A 20,581-nucleotide genomic window follows, 5' to 3' on the forward strand; every position below is an offset into this window, starting at 1 on the left:
TCGGAATCCTGGTTCTGACCAGGCGATCGGTCGCTCATCATCCCCAGCGGAGCTGAGGATGAGCGGCGGGGGCATTCAGCACCGGGGCTCTGAGTGGACGGTCCCTGGCCAGGGTCAGGGCGGTTAATTAAACCAGCCTAGGCACTCCCAGACAGGATGCCGGTAGAGCCTGGAGGTTTGCACCTGAGGCCAACCCGTTGGAGAGCCCCTAGGACATCACCTCTGCCTTTCGGCCACGGCTCCAGGCTGACTGTGCTCCCACCACAACCTGCACCGACAGACCAGGATGCACTGCCCAGGGGGGTGGGTTACACGGGGTTAAGATGCCCCCCGACCCGCACCTGCAACTCCCGCATCCCGGCTTGACGCCCCCCGCCACACAACCCGCTGCACCCCTGCAGTTCAGCCGGAGCGACTTGGGTGGGGGGCGTGGACGGCGGCGAGCAGAGCGGCGGGTGCGGCTAGGGCCGCGCTGTCCAGGGGGAGGCGGGAGCGGGAGGGACGGCGCTGCCGCCGCCTCTCCCGCGGCCACACAGACGCGGGAGCAGCCGAGGCGGACAGACAGGCGGTGAGTCGCGGCGGCGCGTGTCCCGGGTCGCCGCCGAGTCCGAGAGGCGGCCGGGCGGGGCCGGGCCGGGCCGGGCGGCGCGGGCTGGGGTGCGGGGAGATGCGGGCGGGGCGCGAGGAGCGCGCGGTCCCGGGGACGCGGGGTGGGGTGAGAGGGCCGGATGCCTGCAGCCCTCGCCAGGTGCACGAGGGTGCGGATCCCCTCCCGACCTCGCGTCCCTGCCCGCCGGGCCCCGCTGTGGTCGTGCGGGGACAGAGAACATCCCGTCGCGCCCCAGCCTGGGAGGCAGATGCCCGCGAGCCGCAACTTGGAGGGGACGCGCGCTGCGGTGGGCGGCTGCGGCGGCAGGGGGCGCCCGTGAGCCCTGCCGACCCGGAGACGCCGAGCGGGGTTGCGGGGGTGCCGGGGTAGGGGGTCGCGCCCTCCTCCGGGATCCTCCGGAGCCGGCGGTGGGGCCGTCGGTGCTGGGGCGCCGCAGCTCCGGCCCGCGGGGACTCCCGGCTGGGCCGTGCCCGGGAGCCGCGTCCGAGTGTTTTTCAGTACATACCGGTTTATTTTTAGCCCTCCGGGAGGCAGGATGTGCAGAAGTGGGTTGTAGGAACCCGGGAGGGGCAGGGGAGCTCCCTGGCCGCAGGAAATGCACGCGCTCCTCGCTGCAGACGCCCGGCGGGAACTTTCCTGCCGGCCTTCCCCGGGGCTGCCCTCGCTCCCACCCCAGCGGTAGGGCCCTGTCCGGGGGAGGCTACGCCCCCACCCCTCACCCCGCTGCGGGACCACCTCTGCTCCTTCAGGCAAGCCGGCCTGCCGGGGGTGGGCGGGCCCGGCAGGAAACCACGCGAGCTGGCTCCAAGTTTGCCCAGCTCTGACGGGTGGGAAAAGCAGATGTCCAGCAGGACTGTCCCAGTGAGACGTCCAGCAGGACCGTCCCAATCAGAAGTCCAGCAGGACTATCCCAGTCAGATGTCCAGCAGACGTCCAGCAGGACTATTCCAATCAGATGTCCAGCAGGACCATCCCAGTCAGACATCCAGCAGGACTGTTCTGGATTCCAGGACAGTCTGAGCTGTCCAACCACGCTCTGAGGTTCCTTGACTCTACCCGGGAGGTGTTCCTGCTTGAGTGTCAAATGTGTGAACGGGGCTTCAAGATGTGGGTGTGGGGGGAGTCCCTGGGTGGGGGCGCTGGGTACCGTCCTGAGAAGGAGGCTGAGGCGCTGAGACCCCAGTGTCCCTTCGCCCGAGGCCTGCTGTCTGTGTGCTGGGCATCAGCCCCAGCTCGTGTCGAAGCCAGAGGACAGGATCTGGGTGCGGGCTGGACCCACAGGCTCCCCACACTGGGGCTCCTCTCTGCATTGCTGGATTTGGGGTTCTGGGCTGTGTGTTGGCTTTCGCAGGTTGGAGAGAGCAAATGGATCAACTGTCACCCGTTTGGCATTGCAGGGGTGGGTGCGAACTTAGCCTTACTGCTGCAGCCCTGTGTCTCTCCCTCCCCACATGTGGGGTCCAGCCCATCACCCCCGTCCTTCCTGCTGGCATCCTCCCTGACCTTCCCCGAGAGCTCCCTGCTCCCACCATCTCTCCTTCGAAACTCGTGTTTGGAAAACAAAAAGCTCAACCCATCTTCCACCTCATTTTCTTCCCAGTTTCCTTTCCCTTGTGAAACCCAGGGTAGCCTTGGGGCCAGCTGCTGGTCCCAGCACCTCCAGGCCCTGACCCTTTGCACACGGGAAACCCCTGCAGAAGTCACCCCAGCTGTGTCCCAGCTGATGGCACTGCCAGTGGGCAACAGAATCCCTCCGGTGTTCCTCTTTTTGCAACAGCCTCTACAAAGCAGCCTCAGGAACTGAGAGAGGCTGGGGAGTCAGCAAATGTTTGTCCTCCCTCCCTCCCTCCCTCCCTCCCTCCCTCCCTCCCTCCCTCCCTCCCTCCCTCCCTCCCTCCCTTCCTCCCTTCCTCCCTCCCTCCCTCCCTCCCTCCCTCCCTCCCTCCCTCCTTCCTTCCTTCCTTCCTTCCTTCCTTCCTTCCTTCCTTCCTTCCTTCCTTCCTTCCTTCCTTCCTTCCTTCCTTCCTTCCTTCCTTCCTTCCTTCCTTCCTTCCTTCCTTCCTTCCCCATACCTGGTTGTGCTCAGGACTTACTCCTGGCTCTGTAATCACTCCTTGAACTCAGGTTAGCCACATGCAAGGCAAGTGCCCTACCCACTGTATTATCTCTCTGACCCAAACTTATCTTTCTATATATTAAAAATGACATATCTATTAAAAAATTGGAAAATATGAAGTCAAAAAATCAAATCAAACTCCCCAAATGCAGCCTACTTATCTTGAAACAGAGTTCAGAGTTGTAGTGTGTGCTTAAAAAATTTATATTTTGTTTAACAGGGAGAAATGTAGGAATTCAATCTTCCCTTACTTCCCTGGTAACTGGCCAAGCATCCTGGAATTGAGGATGTTGGGGACAGCTGAGAAGGCAAAAATGCTTGTTCACATGTGTAAAAGGCTCTAAACTAGGCAACGCCCAGAGAACCAGCAATGGAACTACAATACTTACTGCCTCTTTTCTATAGGAACACTTTGCCAGCTGCTGTTTTGGAAGCCAGAGGACTGGTTTGTTTGCCTGTCATCTTCAGTTGATTGGTTGTGGCTGCCTGGAGTGCTGGCTTGACCAGGAATCCTGGGCTTAGCGGGTAAAGTGCTGTGGTGAATGAGTGATGCCTGTCAGGGAGTGGAGTTAGGAAGTGGTGGTATGCAGACTAATCCACATCTTTCCTCTGTCACCACAAAAAAGTTTCATAAAAGGGCAAGAAAGGCAGGTACAGGAAAGAAGCACATGAAGTTAGAATGAAGCCGAAGGGCCAGAGAGATAGTAAAGGAGGTAAGGCCCTTGCTTTGCACCAGAAGGCCAACCCTGGTTTGATTTCCCAGCTCTGCCCCTGGTTCCCTGGGCACTGCCAGGAGTGACCCCTGAGCACAGAGCCAGGAGCAAGCACTGAGCATTACTGCATCTGGCCCAATTCCCTCCAGCCCGACATGCTGCCCAGGAGTCACGGACTTTGTACCACAGCAATAAGTATAATCATCCCCTGGTAGCATTTGTAGCTTCCATTAACTGAGTGTGTGATGCAGGTATTTAGTTTCATTTAATATTTGTAATAATTTATTCAGGAGACATTTATTTGAATCAGAGCCCAACTTGTTACAAGTATCAGAAACCCCAGAGTTCAAGTTGTTTTACGTGAAAAAAAGGAGCATCGTTCTGCTGGCATTCTCACCAGCCGGGCCATTGGTCAAGTGAAGGGTCTAAAGATATGATGGTGCTTGGGCCCTACCAGCCAGAGACTACCCAGGCAGTGCTGGGGGTTTCCAGGGCTGTGCCTGTGATGCTCACCTGGGATTCTCGTGTTACCTGTGGCGCCAGCAGTCAAACCCAGGTTGAGTGCCTTCGAGGAAGGCACCCTAACCACTGCACTTTGTTTCTGATAACTTCTTGGTCTCAAGTTGGGGGTTGAGTTGGGGTTTGAGCATCACTCTCAGGACCTGATCTCTCTCTCCACATTTCTTATTTTGCTTTTCTGAAGCTTGCACCATTGTTAGGTTCCCCCACACCTTAGACTGTCTGAGTCTTACATCTAAAAAGTGGGGTCTGTCTCCCGGCATTGCTTTGCTTTGATCACACCCCACACAGCATGGCTAGATGTGACTTGCTGGCCTGACGGGTCCTGTGTCTGGTCCTGTGACTGGGATTGGGACAGGTTTCATTCCTTGGGAGGAGGAGCGGAAGTGTTTCCCCAATGGAGCATTATTGTACTGTCAGCCAGGGCTGCGCCACTGGAGTGCATGTGTGTGTGTGTGTGTGTGTGTGTGTGTGTGTGTGTGTGTGTGTGTGTATGCATGTGTCTGGTTTTCCTTTGGGAGGGGGTCACGCTCAGCAGAGATCACTCCTAGTAGTGCTTGGGGGGCCATATTTGGTGCTGGGGGTTAAACCCGGGTCAGTGGCCTACAAGGCAGATGTCCTATCCAATATCCTATTGCTTTAGCCTCTGGGCCATTGGATTCTGGATGGCAAAGACAAAAGACACCTACTACTGCTGTAGTATTGTCGACATCCTCACTTGTCACTTGGGCACAGGCCTAGTAAACCGTGGCGTCCTCATTGGAAACCTGCAGTTCATGCTCTCAGAGCTCCTAGTGAACCGGGGGGTACAGGGGGCTTGAGTATGAAGCTCTTTCTATTCCAGAGAACATGGGCCACTGAGTTCAAGCCGTGCTAAGTACTGACTAGCTAGAGCACAAGAGGCAGAGGATGAATCTTAGTGGCTGGAGGTCCACCCAGTCAACCAATATTTCCAAACACTTTTATGTGCTCAGCCCTGCTTTAGCCCCCAGGAATACAGGATGAACACAGTCTAGCCCGCTGTCTTCAAGGAACTTATGTGCCAACATGCACATGTAAGACAGAATTGGTGGGGACTGGGGAGATAGCTCAGGGGTGAGGGCACCAGGCTGGTGTGTACAATGTCCCGATTTCTACTCGACACTGAGCGGCATCCACCCGGGAAAGACTTCATGGGAAGAAGATGTAACTGAGAACAGGTTGTGTCACCGTCATCATCTCCCCAACAGGAATCGCACGCCCCATACTGAGTTCCCTTTCGCCCTAGCTCCCAGCCCCTGGCCCCCACTCACCCACTATCTTCTGTAACTACACATTCAACAACCCTGGGCCCCTTGACAGTGGCACTCCAAAGGGCCAGGCCTCCTGTGGGGGCTTCTCTCTCTCAGCACTCACTGCATGGATCACCCCTGTCGGAGCCTGGGAACAAAAGTTCCTTTGGTTTGTTCCTATTTTGTGCTCATAAACATAGCACTGTAGCACTGTCGTCCCATTGTTCATCGATTTGCTTGAGCGGGCACCAGTAATATCTCAATTATGAGACTTGTAACTGTTTTTGGCATATCGGATATGCCACGGGTAGCTTGTCAGACTCTGCCGTGTGGGTGGGAGACTCTCGGTAGCTTGTTGGGCTCTCTGAGAGGGATGGAGGAATTGAACTTGGGTCGGCTGCATGCAAGGCAAATGCCCTACCTGCTGTGCTATTATTTCTCATTTTTTGGTTCCTTCCCTCTTCACTCTTGCCCCCTTTCCTTGCTTTTAACAAGCTGACAAATGTCCCACTGGCTGTCCTATGGGTTGGTTTGAGTTTCTGTGTTCATCTCATGCTGCTTAAGAGATCTTCCTCAGTCTCTGTTTCTCTCATGAGACAAAACCACCAGGGAACTTCCCTTATACGACAAGGGTGAGAATCTGGTGTCCGTGCGGGGGGCAGAGATAGAGGCACCCCAAGCAGAAGGAACCCCACCAAGTTCCTTCTTAGGGAGCTCCCTGCGTACTTATCACCCACTCCCGTCTTCTCTTTCTGTGTTGTTTCAGGGCTTGTGTACTATTTGGTAGGACGTGATAGGTTTTGGGAGGTGGGGAGAGAGTCTAGAAACATTTAAAATTTTCATACAAATTAACAGTAACTGCCTCTTTGCTTTGTGCCCGTATGGCTTAGGGAAAGGCTTAGGAAAGGCGTGCTCTGTTTTCTTTTAGTTTTTTTCAATTTCTTTTTTGTTTGTTTGTTTTTTTTTTTTTTTTGGCCATGCCCAGCTGTGCTCAGGGCTTACTCCTGGCTGTGTGGGCCTCGGGGCCCATATGCGGTGCCAGGGATAGAGCCCAGGTGAGCCATGTCCAAGGCAAACGCCCTACCTGCTGCACTATAGCTCTGGCCAGGACCCCATCCGGCTTATCCTGTCATCTGTCCTGGGTCAGCTGGGTTGCTTCTGTGTTTTGTGAATGCACATGTGAGTAATGCTGCATTCTGTGGTCACAGGTGTGCAAATAGCTGTGAAAATCCCCACTTCTAGTTCCTTTTGAGGGGCCAGGGCACAGCGAGCAGTACTCAGGGGTGCCTGGAGACAGAGCCTGAAGCCCCCACACTTGAAGCAAGTGACTGGCAGCTGTTGGATCTCACCTCTGCTCTTAGTTTTCTGCGGGGCAGGCCACCCCGGAGGTGGTGTTGCTAGCTCCAGAGGCAGTTTCCCGTGTCAGTTAGGAGGAGACTTTCCGCCAAGTTTGTGCCATCGCGGGTGCCCCCCCCCCCCCGAGCAATGGGGCTGGGGGGCTCCACAGCTTCTCTCCTAACACTTCTTTCCGGCCTTAGGCGAGATGAAGGGCATCCTGTGGTGGGCTCACGCGTACTTCAAACCTTCAGGGCAGGCTGGGAGAGACTCTTGAGGTGGTGATGGAGCTCGAGCTTAATTCAGGGGAAGTTAATCCGTGACGAGCCTGCTTCCAGGGTCCCAGTGTCCGAGAGAGATGAGAGGAGAAAGGCTGCAAGGTGAAGGTTATTTGAATAATTCCAAAGGAATTATTCAAGAGAACTACTAGAGGGGCCGGCGCGATAGGACAGTGGGGAGGAGGTTTGCCTTGCACGCAGCTGACCTGGGTTCAATCCCTGGCATACCATAGTGTCCCTTGAGCACTTCTAGGAGTGATTCCTGAGTGCAGAGTCAGGAGTAACTCCTGAGCATCATCGGGTGTGACCCAAAAAGCAAAAAAAAAAAAAAAAAAAAAAGAGAACTACTAGAGTTAGGCCATGGCCCTGCAAGGGAGGATTAAAATCTTAAAATCTTTCTTTTTCTTTTGTTTTATGCCACACTCAGAAGTGCTCAAAGGACCCTCTGGGGTGCTGGGGACTGAGCCTGTGTCGGCCGTATGCAAGGCAAGCACCCTCCCCACCGCACTATCTCTGCGTACCATCCCAGGATGAAATCTGTGTCAGCAGCACATGCCACGGCCCTGGGCTTAGGGACGGGATGGGAACAAAGGTCCTGTGAGTCCAGGCCCGGGAGGCCTCAGGCCAGCTGACACTGATTCTGCTAACAACAGTCTCGGGTACACGACTGATGCCACAACCTCCAGGCAATTCTTATGGTCCCGGAAAAGCTTCTCAGCCAGGGTCAGGAGAGGAGGCCAGCGACGCCCTCCCCGGATGAGACTGGGGAATCTCAAATGGAGCGACTGAGGAGAGGCTGGCAACCATGCGAGCACTTCCTGCCCAGCCCTGCAAGGGAAGCAGGTTTGCATCTACCCTGCGGGGGATCCAGTTCAGCAGGGAGAAGTCAGGCTGGGCAGGGAGCCCCCGGTGAAGAGAGGGGCCTCCCTGCAATCTTCTTCTTTTTCTTTTCTTTATTGAATCACTGTGAGATAGAGCATTACAGAGCTCCTCGTGATTGGGTTTCAGTCATACAATATTTCAACACCCATCCCTCCATCAGAGTAATTTCCCAGCACCAGTGTCCCAAGGTTCCCTCCTGCCCTCCCAAATCCTCCCTCCCCAGCCTGCCTCTATGGTAGGCGCCTCTTCTCTCTCTCTCTCTCTCTCTCTCTCTCTCTCTCTCTCTCTCTCTCTCTCTCTCTCTCCCTCTCTCTCCCTCTCATTTCAGGCATTATGGTTTGCAATGCAGATTACAGATGCTATGCTGGAAGGTTAGCATGTATATCCCTTTATCTACTTTCAATGCTCATTCAATGCTCAGTTCTTGTCCAGAGCGATCATTTCCAACTCTTGTCATACTGAATCCTCCTCTATCTTAACTACCCTCCACCCCCAACACACTTGTAATTGCCAACAATTGACCAGTCCTCCCGGCCCATTTTCCCTTGGATAATAGTCTCATACTATGTCTTTAAAATTTTTTTGTTTTAATATCTCACGAATGGATGCATTCCTTCTAGATCCGTCCCTCCCCTTCTGACCCTTCCCTGGGATTTTCAGCGGTGCCTTCCCCTTACCTGCAAGGTCAAGGATGCCCATGGCATGAGCACCTGGCTAGGGAGAACCCTGCACCTGAGTCAGCCTCCTCAGGCCCAGACGAGGGTGGGAAGGCTAGAGACAGGGGAGGCCGAGAGGATCCGGCATCAGGAGGAGAAACAGTGAAGCCTCGAGAGGGTGTGGCCTACCCTGGGAGCAGGGTACAGTGGAGCCGGGACTCAGGGCCCCTTCAGCAGCCAGCTTCCCCGCGCTCCTGCAAGAATCACCTGCTCAGACCCGATGGGCCTGCAAGTGTGCAGAGAAAGGGCCACAGCCTGCATGTGTGCAAAGGGTCGCTGGAAGGACCACGTGAATTTCACATGTTAGTTTCACGCCGATGGATTCCATTTGGAGTTAAAAAAAAATAAAAGCAAACTATTAAAAAATAAAAATCTGGGGCTGGAGCGGTAGCACAGTGGGTAGGGCGTTTGCCTTGCACGTGGTCGACCCGGGTTCGATTCCCAGCATCCCATATGGTTCCCTGAGCACCGCCAGGAGTGATTCCTGAGTGAAGAGCCAGAAGTAACCCCTGTGCATTGCCAGGTGTGACCCAAAAAGCAATAAATAAATAAATAAATAAATAAATAAATAAATAAATAAAAATAAAAATAAAAATCTAGTGGAAGAGGGAGACAGTTGATCCTTGCAATGGATGTGGAAAAAGACAACTTCGTTGTGTCTTGGCTTTGGCCGAGAGCTCCTGGAGGCTCCTAGGAAGCGCCGCTGGCTGTGCCAGCTGGTGGGGGCGGAGGGGCCACCTGCCTGTTGACACAGGACTGGGGCTGAGGGGCGCTCGGCCAGAAGCAGCTCAGAGGAAGCTGATGATTTGGGCCTGTAAATGCATGAAGCATTGCTCGGGGAAACCAGCTCTTCTGGGGCCAGCCCGGGCCCTCTGTGCAGGTGTGGGGTGCATGGAGTGCCCCACTCAGCTTCGGCTCCAAGGCCGAAGGGCGCCACTGCAGGGGAGGCTGAGGGCTGGGTGCGTTTCCTGTGGCGGCACTCACACAGCACCGCAAACAGGACCGGCTTACACAACCGAAATGTATTTTTTGCATCATCTGGAATTGGAAGTCTGGTCTCCGCGGGGCCCCTTGGCCACGAGAAGGAAGTCTGGGCATGAGCTCTGTGCTGGCCTCCACCTGCCCTGGCTACAGGCATCATTCCCGGGACCTGGGGCTGCTTCCCTCCTCCCTCTCCTCGCTCTCCGTGCTCCCCTGGCCTCCTCTCCTCTGTTTATCTCCTTCTAAGCATGGTTTTCATTGGCGTTGTAGCCTTAGGTAAATAATCCAGAAGGACCTTCTAACCAGATCCTAAACATAACAGATCTACAAAATCCCTACTTCAAAATAAGGTCACATTTACCTCTTCTGGGGACCAGCATGTGCATTTATTTTTGGGGAGTCCCCACCCACCCCCACTCCAAGGCTTATGAGTGTCTGTTGTACTTTTTTTTCATGTTTTAGTTTTTTTTTGGTCACACCCAGTGGTGCTCAGGGCTCACTCTTGGTGCTATTCAAGGGACGTACTGGGGTTCCAGGAATCAAATCCAGGGTCAGCCGTGCACAAGGCCAGAGCCCTACCTGCTGGGCCGTCTCTCTGGCCCACATGTTGTGCCCTTGAGCCTCCGGTCGGCTGTGATGCTTCTAGATTTCATTGATCACCCGGCCTCGAGACTTCTCAACAACCTGAGGATTGGGCGATGCTCTCACGGGTTCGCTTGTGACTTCATTCTCTCTGTAAACACGTAGCAATGTAAAAAGCACATGATACCTCATTTTTCTTGATTCTGAAATGAATGGGTGCACAGAAGAGGCTGGTGGGGTCGGGTGGATCGGCCTTACCTGGGCTGGAAGATTTCGAAGTGTGGCCTGGTGACTCAGAGGAAATGAACAGGAGGAAGAGCTCATGCCCAGAGCAGCCCTGCGAGCCCCCACCTCACCCCACCTGAGCTACAGTTGCCCCCAGGGCGGCTGAGGACCAGGGAATCTCTCAGGCAAGGGAGGATCATGTCTGACTGGTGCTTGTTTGACACTTGCAGAAAGTGGTGGCTTAGGACTCTTGTTCCCAAATGCTGCTGGTACCTTAGAGAGATTTGAGGCAAAGTCCAGCTGGGGTTCAACTTCCCAAGCTGAGGTCAGCCTGAAAATGTGCACAGTGGCGGAGGGTGTCTTGCTATTGGACGGTTCACGGTATACTAATTTGCTTTCCTCAATGACCTGCATTGTTAACTATTTTATGAAGCAAAAGAAACCTCAAGTGGGTCTTCTTTTTGCTGCCAAAGGCGAAAATAGGCCACCAGTGTGTGTTTGTGGGCGCAGCAGTGAGAGGACCCACCTTTCTTGGAACTGCTTTACCTAGGCACTTTACTTACCATATAATTCCTGCTTTTACTCTCTGCTAGCGTGATTTTAGGTTTTGTGTATTACTAAGTCTCATGCTTTGATCAGTTACTTGGGGAGAATCTAGGAACACTCAAACATCTCCCCTGTCAATTGCTGGTAATTGTGATTTTGCACCACTTTTGCGTGTTTATGAGAGGCTTTAGACGAAGGCTTGATTTGGGGTGAGTGGAGGGAACGATTTTGAGAGCCAGAGAGTGTGCATTTACCTGACTTCATTATAGCCTATTGCTATAATCATTCGATTTGATTTTATTATGGGTTCTTGTTGTTAGTTGCTCACCGCACTGAATTTATCCTTCCTCAAAGATGTGTAGATGCAGGAAAACTCAGGTTTTGTACTCTGGGTTGTGGCCGTATGCGGAAGGTCTTGGGATTCATTCTCGGTGTACTGGCATCCAATCTGGGTTCTCTGTGCACTGGGTACACACGACAGGGTCAAGAGTAGTTTTGGCAATTACCCGGCTCATTTGACGGCTAAAGCTCATCAGATGGGTTTCATCAGGAGAGTTCACCCCGGGCATAAATTATTCTGTGTGGTTGTCTGCGTTGGTGACATTAATTGGGTAAGAAGCAGAATCCGTTCCCCCTGTGCTATGGAGAGGCAGTTGTAATTAAGGCTTGTTTGCTCCAGGGAACACCTCATTTTGGTTTCTCTGCTACTTTGCTGCTGGATTTCAAAAGAGAAAAGGGAAAGTAGGTAGCTCATCCTCCCTTGGATTCTAAGATATATTCAGCTGTACCATTGTTATGTAGGTTCATATGAACTTCGGATTCATTAGGTTCTAATGTGAACTGTGCAGTCCTCTGATATTTATAGAATTTAGACTCATCAGCTGAAGTAAATGTACGGGACTGCCCTGACAGGGTCTCTGGGGAAAATGAAAATGTGGGACCCTTCTTTAAGGTTCTCAAGATTGCATGCATAGAGCAGTAGGCTCAGCTGGGGACCCCTTGCAAGCACCGGGCCTTGTGAAATAATTCACAGGCTACTTCTCCAGGAACGGACCCTGGCCTCAGATGTGCTGAGGATGGTAGCCTTGGGCTACCTTGTACCTTTTTTAAAAAAAAAATCTGTTCTAGAGGGAATGGTGCCACCAGTAGGTAAACCTGTACCTGTGGGGCGACTGTATCAGCAGCTTGATGATGCCTTCGGACTTCCAGATACCCCAAAATTCCTTCTGTGCCTTTGGCCAGGCCCCAACAACTTGGGGCCAAGTTTACCAAAAATTAAACGGCCAAAAGTTAGGTGTGTGGGAGACACACCTACAAACCACCTCTGGCTCAGCTATGTAAGCTCATTTATGGCCTTATTTCAGAGACCCATAAATCTCGAAAGAGATCAAAAGATGCAGTTAGGGTCTGTAGCGCAGAGGTAGGTGGGAACCCATGACTGAGAGCCCCAGGCTCGCTTGGATCAGAACTCGGCCTCCTCCCTCCAGGTCCCCAGTTTTCCAGTAGCTTGGCAGTCCCACCCACAAACTGCCCCTGGCACCATGTAATCTCAACAATGGCCAAAACCCAGAGACTATAAACTAAAGCTCCCAGAAGAGAATGTCACAAAATGCCCTGACCCCGTGCCAGGCTGTCTTCACTGGGGCACCTCGGAGGAGGGCGGGTTGAGTTTCCCTCCCTGCCCCAAGCAGAACCCCGGCAGCTGAAAACCTCCAGAACCCAACCACCACCATGTCCAAGGCCACTCTTCACATGCACGGATGAGCCTCACCCAAGAGGGCACGAGCCTCACCCCAAACAGGATGAACCTCACCAGAGAGTGGACTGGCAGAAAAACCCAGGTATGCAGGAACCTGTGACTGAGATCCCCAAGCCCGCTTGGATTGGGACTGGCCCTCCTCCTTCCAGGTCCCCAGTTTTCCAGAAGCTTCCAGTCACACCCACAAACTGCCCCTGGCACCATGTAATCTCATCAATGGCCAAGACCCAGAGACTATAAACTAAAGCTCCTGTAAGAGAATGACAAAGAATTTCCTGGACATTATATTCTATCCATAACAAGCAATACAAAACAAATCGTCTAGCATTGCCTTTTCAGCAGGTTTGAGCCATGGTGAGACTGGTGTCGAAGTATCGAATATAACCGAAGTAGAGAGAGTATGGGAGAAATTGTCTGCCACGCAGGCAGGGGAAGGGTTGAAACAGGATTGAGGGGAGGTGGAATACTAGAGATTTTGGTGGTGGAAAGTGTGCACTGGTGAAGAGATGGGTGTTTGATGATTATATGACCGAAGGTCAAACATGAGAGCTTTGTAGCTGTATCTCATGGTGAATCAAAAAGGTGAAGGGGGGGGAATAATTTAAAAAGTTAACATTCAGAATAGAATAAAAAAAAAGTGATGTGGAGTTCATGCCCAATCAGCTTAATCAATGACTGAATAAATAGCAGTGCTGCTACATTATTAAAAAAAAGAAAAAAAATGTATCCTGTTCAGTTCGAACACTCTCTTCTGCAGGGAGAAGTCAGCTGGACTCTGTTGGGGTTCCTCCTGGTCTCCTCTTTCTATCTGGTGAGGGTCCCGAGAGGTCGAGTTCTACCTTTTGCATCCTTGGGCGTCTCTGTCCTTGAACTTACTTTATAGTTTGATAATGGTGGGTCCAATCCCACTCTTGGTGAGGGAGGGAGGCATTTCTTTGCCTGCTTCTTCCTGCTGGGTTGCATGCTATGGGTTTGTCTGTGGACCAAAGGCCACGGCTCCTGCCAGGCTCTCTCTGCAGCCCCCTTACTGTAACCACGCCCTCCTGCATGCCCAGGGCAGGGCTCTGTGTCACGCCCAGTTCTTCATTGCTGTGAGATCCCTCTCTTCTCCATCCCCTCCTCCATGGGACTCCCTAGGATTCACTGGCTCCTACTGGGTCCTGACCAACCCTGCCCTTTGTGGGGTTTGACCGGGTCACATTGCTACAGAGCAGGTGAGGCTGATGGTTCTGGATTGATCAATCGGTAGAGGCAGGCAGCCAGGAGCAGATTCCACACGCCAGTGATGGAGTTTGCTGGGGTCTTGGGGTCTCAGGGAACTGGATTCTCAAGGTTGGGCTTTGGGAGAACAAGGATGTTTTGAGCAAGAAGTGAGTGTAGGGGACAGCATGCTCACAGAGGGTCTCTCCACTGTCTGACACTGAAGTGTTCCCGCGAAAGCTTGCATAAATCTGCCAAAATGGTGTAAAGCAATTACCAGTCATTTATATGGAAAAATTCTGAGTGTTTCCAGACTCCAGAAATAACCTACCCCAAACACTTAGGACTGAAATCGCTGTCACATGGAGTAGAAGCAGGCATGTGAAGAGACAGCCGCACACTGCAAGTTACAGCAGGCTTGGCGGGGTGTGTGAGTGTGTGTCTGTATGTTTGTACACATCTGTTTCTGTGTGTCTCTGTTGTATGTGTTTATGTGTGTCTGTAGTATATCTGTGTATATGTGTATCTGTGTGTCTGTATGTGTCTCTGTGTATCCACTTGTGCCTGTCTGTGTGTATCTGTGTGTCTATATATTTGTATACATCTGTCGCTGTGTGTCTCTGTGTGCTGTTTGTGTTTGTCTGTAGTATATCTCTGTATATGTGTATTTGTGTGTCTATACGTGTCTGTGTATATCCCCTTGTGCCTGTGTCTATATGTGTGTATCTGTGTGACTGTATGTTTCTATACTTCTGTCACTGTGTATCTCCGTGTGTTGTATGTGTTTGTGTGTGTCTGCAGTATATCTGTGTATATGTGTATCTGTGTGTCTATATGTGTCTGTGTATGTGTGTATCTGTGTGTCTGTATATTTGTATACTGTCACTGCGTATCTCTGTGTGTTGTATGTGTTTGTGTGTGTGTGTAGTATATCCATGTATGTGTGTGTCTGTGTGTATCCACTGTGCAGAGTGTGTATGTATGTATCTATGTATGTGTGTGTCTGTGTGCATTTGTGTGTGTGTGAGACAAGGGTTCCTGCCTCTGAACTGGCAGCTGCAAAACACACAGTGAACTGTTTCTATTCTTGTTTTGCAGGGGACACCCTCTTTGAGCTTTGGAGGGGTTCCCCAACCAGGTATTAATGTTGGCCTTACATACATTTGAAACGCCTGAGTTCACGTTTCCCAGGAGTGGCCTGTCTACCTGGGGTTCAAGCATCACAGCCGCTTTGGCCTTTAGTTCTGAGGGCTCCCCATTCCCTGGCTTAAGGGGACACCCCCGTCTAACTGGATCAGAACTCAGGCCCAGCTGAGACCTACCTTCTGCTTTTGGGGGTTCACTGTGGTTTCAGGCATGTTTTCGTCCACTCCATGGTGGTAATCTGGAGGTGGGGGGGCAGATTCTAGGGGAATTCTAGGGCTTACAGTGGTGTCCAGAAAGCTGTCAGGTGTGCACACCATTTGGGGTTCAAAGGGATTGTCTTGAAAGTCACTCAGACAGTCCTTGGAGGTACTTGGGGGTGATAGTCCCCCAAGTTAAGTGAAACTCAAAATAGTTTCCCGAGTTTCTTGAAAAAGTTGCTGGATAATCCACTTTTGTAGCCCTCTGTTTTAGATTTATGAGATTTTTAAAAACAGAAAAACTATGGTGGGAAAAAAATACTAAAAGATAATGGGAAAAAATAGATTGTTGCTCTGTGTTTGGGGTTTCTATATGGCTAATACATCTTGCTACCCTATTTGATGCTGGGGTACCTACTTACAAAAGCTCCTTCAGCCCCTACCTTCCCCCCACTCCATAATTAGCCTGCTTCCTGCAATCGTGAGCATTTGTGTTCAAAAGATGGGAAAAAATAGATTTATATGTATATCCCCAAACATCTCTGTCTTTGTATTTCTGGTTGCCTAGGTGATATTTCCAAGAGAATGCAAGCTCCTCTGCTATTATTGCAGCAGAGATAAGATGGAAACTATTTTTAGATTCTCTCTATACCTTTTCTTTACTCCACCAGGACATTTCATTGGTTGATATTTTTCTGTTTCCATCATTTGGAAGACCAGGTACTACTTCCTGCCTCTTGTTCTAATCGGAGGGCCAGTTAGCTTTTTCAAAATTGATAAAAAGAATTGTGTGCAGCCAATGCAGGTTTGATTACTGGCACCACATATGATCCCCTGAATCATGCTAAGGGGGACCTCTGAGCGCAGAGCCAGGAGAAGCCCTGAGCACAGCTGGGTGTGACCTAAAAACCAAAAGGGAAAAGAAAAATCCAGTCCTTTATTTTTAGAGAAAATACATCTGTGTGTATAGTCTTTGTTTAGTAAATTGGGAACCGTGGTTTGTCCCCTTCTCCCCCACCCACACAAACACACTCACACACACATTTCCCCAAATTGGTGTTTTGGGACTGAGTAAAAAGCCTGGGCAATTGACCTGTGCTTGTTCTGTGGGCAGGCCTGCCTGCTCTGTGGCCACAGGAATTCACTGTTAACGCCCCACTCACTAGCTTTGCAGTGAGTGCTTGCACCCCGTGCTTGCACCCGTGCAGGGTCACTAGGCAATGCCACATCCCTGCCCCCTGGGCTTCAAGGAGTCTGAGAAGGTTCAGTGGACTCCTGTAGGGCGAGGTGCATAGAGATGAGTGGGCAGTCACTGCAGTTCACTCACAAGGTCCACATGCCCTGCAGTCGAGGAGAAAAGTTCCTACGAGATGTTGCACATACTTAAACTGTCAGTTTGGGCGGTAATCATTCCCTTCCCAGTGTGAAGTCTGCTTCCATAAACACTGCAGAGAGTTTCTTTCAAGGGGGAGTATCCTCTGGTGGGGTGAGGTGTATTTGTAGTATTCGTTAAGTTAAAGACCCTAATTTGTGAGGGGGGCTGGGGGGCTTCCTAGGTAACACTCAGGAGGCCCAGGGGCCTCTCCTCAAGGTTCCGAGCCACTGGGACGGGCGTTTCCATGAGAGGTGATGCTGCTTGGGCCCTGCAGTGCTGGGGATGGTCCAGTCACATATTGGGGGTCATGGGATGCTGAAGGTGGAACTAGGGTCAACCACACACCAACCACGCACCTTAACCCCTGTGCTATTCCTCTGACCCCAACGTATCAAATTTGCTCCTACACTATCAGGAATCTGTGTCAGCATTATCAACCATGATCCAGTGATAATATTTGGGATTTTCTATTTTATCATCATTATTAAATAATATAAAACTCCTAATCTCCTCATTGGCCACCCTCCAGAACTCACTGCTGCTTCTCTTGGAAGGGAGCATAAAATGAGGCCCCCATAACTATGCCACTGGACTCCATGCCAGGTTGTTTGTACTCATGGCACCCCAGAGGGGGGCGGATGACAGTCGTCCCCACCCCAAGGGACCCAGCCTCGGCAACTGACTTTCACTACCCAACCACCGCCACGCTCCAGTCTGTTTTCCACATGCTTGGGCTGAGCCTCACACATGAGTGAACATATTCCTGGACCACGTGGCCACAAAGCCGTGATTATGATACATCATCATAGAGGGAAATAAATATATATGCCTCTCGGAGAGCCCGGCAAGCTACCGAGAGAATCCCACCCACATGGCAGAGCCTGGCAAGCTCCCCGTGGCATATTCAATATTCCAAAAACAGTAACGATAGGTCTCATTCCCCTGACACTGAAAGAAGCTTCCAATTGTTGGGAAAGACAAGTAAGGAGAGACTGCTAAAATCTTCGGGCTGGGGTGAATGGAGACATTACTGGCACCCGCTCGAATAAATTGATGAACAATGGGATGACAGTGATACAGTGATGATTATTATTATCGGTTTGGGGGCTATATCCTATGCTTAGGATAACTCCTGGGGTGCTCGTGGGACTGTTGACGGTGCTGGGGATAGATCTGCAAGGCAAGTACCCTCCTCCCTATACCATCTCTCCAGCCTCTCCCCCCATTATTTGTCAGTTAATAAAGGAGACTGACTGTTGTCTCACTGCCCTGGGGTTTGTCTTGTTGCTGTTGAGGAAAGAAGAAAGATAGACATATGTGCGCACATGCACACGCACATGTGCTCACGGACATACATGGAGCACACACACATACCACGCATACACACATCCGGCATGCTCACACACATACACATACATGCACGCACTCACCGTGCGCTCACACACTCTTTTTACTTCTCTCTGTCTCCTCCTTGTTGTGTTCTGTGATGTAGATCGCACACACTTTGTGGTGGTGCTGGCACATACCCTTGGTGGGGACCCCAGAATCCCACTTGTCGTGTGGTCTGGAGCTGGACGTGGGACTCAGACTCCCGCCTCCCAGGCAGCTGTTCTTTCCCCAAGTCGTCCCGGGCTCTTCGTCCTTTTCTTTACACATGCAAGCTGAGCTTGCCAAAGGCACATTTCCCCGAGAGTTCTTTGACAGAACTGTGCTGTGACTTGCTGTAAAGGAGGAGTGGGGTGTAGGGTCCCCACAGCACCCCCGGAAAGACAGCCATTCCCAGGCTGGGCCAGGAGACGGCAGTGAGAGGCGCAGTGCTCTGGCCTCTGCAGGTCCTTGGGAAGCCACCAAAGTGCCTTTTCTTAGTGAAGACTATGCTTCTTCTGTACTTTCCCCTTACCAAGAGAAAAGCGAGCTATTACTATGGTGTGTGTGTGTGTGTGTGTGTGTGTGTGTGTGTGTATGTATGTTACATCCCAGTGATCTTAAGGCTTACTCCTGACTCTGTGCTCAAGGATCACTCCTCGTGGGGCTCAGGGGGCATTTCTGGGGATTAAACCAGTCAGCTGTCATATGCAAAGTGAAAGCCTTAATCCCAATACCATCTCTCAGGCCTACAAGGCATTTTTATAAAATAAAATTGGAACAATATTAAAATATTGAAAGAAGGGGAAAAACTCACCCAGATTTTCTTGAATATTTGAGGCCAAATATTCAAAGGCGACCAGAGTCATTATTTGGGACATGTCTTCATTGCTATATGAGATGTTTTTCCATGGTCATGTTGATAGCTAGTTTTATTTTACCACATACACAACTGTGGTCCTGCATTATAATAAGAACCCTGAACAACTCAGTATCTATATTGCAAACCATAATGCCCCAAAATATAGAGACAGTATGGGGGAAATTGTCTGCCATAGAGTCAGGGGGAGGGATGGGGGATGGGGTTGGGATACTGGAGACAATGGTGGTGGAAAATGTGCACTGGTGGAGGGATGAATGTTTGATCATTCTATGACTGAAACTCAAACATGAAAGTTTGAGTTACAAGCTTTTAAAAGTTACAGCTTTTATCACGCGGTGATTCCATAAAAATAATTAATTTATTAAAAATAAAAAGAACCCTGCGCAAGTTTTCCCAATCTCTGAAAGCAAAGTGTTCTCACAAACTCGTTCTGTAAGCTGAAATGCCAATACAGAGTCTATGGCCGTACCACCCTCAACGTGTCTGAAATACTAATACAGGTTCTTTGTAAGTAAAGTGGCAATAAACCAAGTTTTGAAAAGCAGGGGATAGTGTTATGTTTTATTTGGGGGGTCTTTTTAAGAAATGGTCAGGGGAGACTGTGGGCTGCTCCTGGCAAAACTTGGCCAACCAGGATGATGATTCAATGCTCATGATTCAATGCCTGAAGATGTGTGCTCTGGTCCAGCAGTGCTGGTGGCCACTAGGGCTACACCCTGTGGTGCTCAGGGGACTACCAGGGCTCTATCTGGCAGTGCTTAGGGGACCAGGCAGTGCAGGGCTTAGAACTCAGGCTTTGTAGATACAGGTCACGCACTCTAGCCCATCGAGCCACCTCAACATTTTACATTTGCTTTTGACCCCCAATTCATGATGTAGAGATCCTAAAACCCTTGGGATTTCGGAGTGAGAGGGTATGGGAAAAGTCCTTCATTAGTCATAATATCTGGATACTTTAACCACATATGAATATAAGCTAATGAGGAGACTCTTGTAGGAGGGGCTGTTTACTAAAAGAATAAACAAACAAACAAACAAACAAAAAACCCACCAGTGACTGAGAAGTTTGGAACTTCCAGTTCTCTTCCCCTGCCATACTTTCCCACCTCCAGGAGTGAAAGAGGAGCCACAGATTGATCAATCCAGTCTTCAAAGATCAATTTACTCAATCATGCTTTTACAGCGGTGCCTCTGTAAAAATGCTAAGCAGTGGGGTTTAGGGAGCTCCTGAATTTCTGAACCCATCAAGGAATAACTTCTTGGCACCACACCCCCACCTGTGTCCATCTGACTATTCCTGAGTTGTGTATTTTTCGAATGAACCAGGAGTTTAGGAAATAAGCGGATTCACAGATGATAGCCTGGGACCTGCTCCTGGGGTCTGAAGTGGACTCCATGAGACTGAAGCCCCAGCCTAGAAGCTCTGGGCTAACTCTGGGTTTTTAGGGTCAGAACTGAGTTAAAGGTGCTCAGACAGAATCTGAACAGTTGGAGAATTGGCCAGATGAGGGGGGAATCCCTCACTCACTGACCTCAGAACTAGTTCATTCAGGTTATAAAATGGAATCTTTTATTGATAGTGATTTATTTTGGTTTGGGGCTGAACCAGGCACTCTACAGGGCTTACTTCTGGCTCTGTGCTCTGGGGTCAGTCCTGATGGGGCTTGGGGCACCATATGTGGTGCTAGCTAGGGATTGAACGCAGATTGACTGTGTGTGAGGCCAGCATCTTGTACATGGCCAACTCTCTGGTTCTGGAATCTTGTAAACAATCATGCATTGTTTGCATGATGTTATTGTAAGTCACTATAGCTTAATAAAAATAGAGAAAAATGTTTGCATAATAATATATTCCTTGAGGTTAATGCTTAATTGTATATGT

The 20,581-nt window shown here is 50.9% G+C and overlaps 1 protein-coding gene across 1 annotated transcript in view; it reads left to right on the forward strand.

Moving 5' to 3' along the window:
* Positions 1-475: 475 nt before the first annotated feature.
* Positions 476-20,581, forward strand: part of NCALD (neurocalcin delta) — a 401,970-nt gene continuing 381,864 nt past the window's right edge. Inside the window, exon 1 of the mRNA XM_055125107.1 lies at positions 476-568. The gene's annotated coding sequence lies outside the window, so the exon portion shown is untranslated. The remainder of the gene's footprint in view (positions 569-20,581) is intronic.

The sequence above is a fragment of the Sorex araneus genome, chromosome 2 (genome assembly GCF_027595985.1).
Source record: "Sorex araneus isolate mSorAra2 chromosome 2, mSorAra2.pri, whole genome shotgun sequence".
Lineage (NCBI taxonomy): Eukaryota > Metazoa > Chordata > Mammalia > Eulipotyphla > Soricidae > Sorex > Sorex araneus.